Source organism: Eubalaena glacialis, chromosome 18 (assembly GCF_028564815.1).
Source record: "Eubalaena glacialis isolate mEubGla1 chromosome 18, mEubGla1.1.hap2.+ XY, whole genome shotgun sequence".
In the NCBI taxonomy this organism is placed as follows: Eukaryota; Metazoa; Chordata; class Mammalia; order Artiodactyla; family Balaenidae; genus Eubalaena; species Eubalaena glacialis.
Genome location: NC_083733.1, coordinates 56,417,588 through 56,420,850, shown reverse-complemented (window position 1 = coordinate 56,420,850; position 3,263 = coordinate 56,417,588). Strand labels below are relative to the sequence as shown.

Genomic DNA, 3,263 nt, shown 5'->3' with positions numbered 1-3,263 from the left:
TATGAGGCCAGCATTGCATTTCATTCCAAAGCCAGATAAAGACATAACAAAAATAGAGGAAAAAAAAAAAAAAAGAAAAGGGAACTGAAGATCAGTATTCCTCATAAACATAGACCAAAAAAAACCACCTAAAACTTTAGCAAATTTTATCCAGCAATAAAAATACATGTAAAAAGTCAGTACATACCCAGAAGAATTGAAAACAGGAACTCAAAAAGTACTTGTATGCCTATGTTCATAGAAGCATTATTCAAAATAGTTGAAGGTGGAAACGAGCCAAGTGTCCATGAACAGATGAGTGGATAAACAAAATGTGGTATATACATATAATGGAATGTTATTCAGCCATAAAGAGGAATGAAATTCTGATGCATGCAACAACATGGATGAACCTTGAAAACATTATGCTAAATGAAATAAGACAGACGTAAAAGGACAAATATTGTGTGGTTCTACTTATAGGAAATATCTAGGATAGGCAGGTTCACAGATACAGAAAATAGTTTAGCAGTTACCCAGGTCTGGGAGCATGGGAGAGAGAGGAGTTATTACTTAATGTGTACAGAGTTTCTGTTTGGGGTGTTGAAAAAGTTTTGGAAACAGATAGTGGTGATGGTTTACACTAATGCCACTGAATTGTACACTTAAAAATTGTTTAGTGCTCGCTTCGGCAGCACATATACTAAAATTGGAACGATACAGAGAAGATTAGCATGGCCCCTGCGCAAGGATGACACGCAAATTCGTGAAGCGTTCCATATTTTTAGGCCCGTGAGCCACAACTACTGAGCCTGCGCGTCTGGAGCCTGTGCTCCGCAACAAGAGAGGCCACGGTAGTGAGAGGCCCGCGCACCGCGATGAAGAGTGGCCCCCGCTTGCCGCAACTAGAGAAAGCCCTCGCACAGAAACAAAGACCCAACACAGCCATAAAAAAAAAAAAAAAAAAAAAAAAAAATTGTTTAAATGGCAGAATTCCCTGGCGGTCCAGTGGTTAGGACTCCACGCTTCCACTGCAGGTGGCCTGGGTTCCACCACTGGTTGCAAAAGTAGGATCCCACAAGCCATGTGGCACAGCCAACACAAACAAACAAACAAACAACAACAAAAAAACCCACAAAAAACTAAAAACAAAAAAATACCAAAGATAAAAAAATGGCTAAAGTGGCAAATTTTACTATATGTATATTTTTTACCATAATTAAGGGGGAAAAAGGTAACCTTACTGGAAGAATGGAAGTCCAAAGTGAATAAAGATGTTTTATATTTAAAAAAGAAATCGTACACAATGACCAAGCAGAGATTTATTCCATGAATGCAGGTTCAATATTTGAAAATCTATCAATGGAATCCACCATATTAACAGACTAAAGAAAAAAAAATCATACGGTCATAAAACCCTTTACACAGCAAAGGAAACCATTGACAAAATGAAAAGACAACCTACTGAATGGGAGAAAATATTTGCAAATGATATGACCTATAAGGGATTGATATCCAACATACATAAATAGCTCATACGCTCAACATAAAAAAAAACAACAAACAATCCAACTAAAAAATGGGCAGAAGAACTGAATAGACATTTTTCCAAAGAGGAATTGCAGATAACCAACAGGCACATGAAAAGGTGCTCAACATCGCTAATCATCAGGGAAATGCAAATCAAAACCATAATGAGATATCACCTCACACCTGTCAGAATGGCTATCAACAAAAAGACCACAAATAACAAATGTTGGCAAGGATGTGGAGAAAAGGGAATCCTTCTACACTGTTGGTGGGAATGTAATTTGGTGCAGCCACTGCGAAAAACAGTACGGAGGTTTCTCAAAAAACTAAAAATAGAACTATCATATGACCTGGCAACTCCACTCCTGGGTATATATCCAAAAAAACCAAAAACACTAATTTGAAAAGGTACATGCACCCCAATGTTCATAGCAGCCTTATTTGTAATTGCCAAGATATGGAAGCAAACTAAGTTTCCATCAACAGATGAATGGATGATGAAGATGTGATTGATACACACACACACACACAGACACACACACACACACACACAATGGAATACTACTCAGTCATAAAAAATAATGAAAATTTGCCATTTGAAGCAGCATGGTTGGACTTGGAGGGCATTATGCTAAGTGAAATAAGTCAGAGAAAGATAAATACTGATGATATCACTTATATATGGAATCTAAAAAATACAACAAACTAGTGAATATAACAAAAAAGAAGCAGACTCACAGATATAGAGAACAAACTAGTGGTTACCAGTGGTGGGGCAAGGGGCAATATTGGGGAGGGGGAGTGGGAGGTACAAACTATTGGGTGTAAGACAGGCTCAAGGACGTATTGTACAACACAGGGAATATAGCCAATATTTTGTAATAACTGTAAACATAAAGTAACCTTTAAAATTGTATAAAAATTTAAAATATTAAAGAAAATCATGTGATCATATCAGTCAATGCAGAAAAGGCATTCGACAAAGTCTAACGTCCATTTCTGATTAAAAACTCTCAGCAACCAAGGAATAGAAGGAAATTTTTTGACTTGATAAAGAGAATCAGTGAAAAACATTCAGGTAATCTCATAATGGTGAAATACTGAATGCTTTTCTCACTAAAATCAGGAACAAGGTAAGGATGCCGACTCTCACCATTCTTGTTGTTTTTATTGTGGTAAAGTACACATAATATAAAATTTACCATCTTAACCATTTTCACGTGCACAGTTCAGTAGCGTTAAGTACATTCACATTGTTGTGCTATCATGACTGCCATCCATCCACAGAACTCTTTCCACCTTGCAAAACTGAAACTCTGTACCAAAGAAACGATAACTCCCCATTCTCCCTTACTCCTTGCCCCTGGCAACCACATTCTACTTTCTATCTCTATGAATTTGGCTACTCTGGGGCACCTCATATAAGTGGAATCATACAGTATTTGTCCTTCTGTGACTGTCTTATTTCACTAGCATAATGTCCTCAAGGTTCATCCATGTTGATATGTGTCAGAATTTCCTTCAATTTTAAGGCTGAATAATACTCCATCTTATGTATATATCACATTTTGTTTATCCAGTCATCTGGCAATGGACACTTGGGTTGCTTCCATCTTTTGGCTATTGTATATAAGGCTATTATGAACATGGGTGTACAAATATCTGTTTGAGTTCCTGCTTTCAATTCTTTTGGGTATACACCCAGAAGTGGAATTGTTGGATGGTATGGCATTTAAAATTTTTTTTAGGAACTG

At 37.0% G+C, this 3,263-nt stretch overlaps 1 non-coding gene across 1 annotated transcript; it reads left to right on the top strand.

Annotated features, from left to right (window-relative positions):
* The first annotated feature begins 658 nt into the window (after window positions 1–658).
* Window positions 659–765, top strand: LOC133079221 (U6 spliceosomal RNA). The gene has a single exon (XR_009698101.1). It is a non-coding gene; the product is annotated as a U6 spliceosomal RNA (small nuclear RNA).
* The last annotated feature ends 2,498 nt before the right edge of the window (window positions 766–3,263 follow it).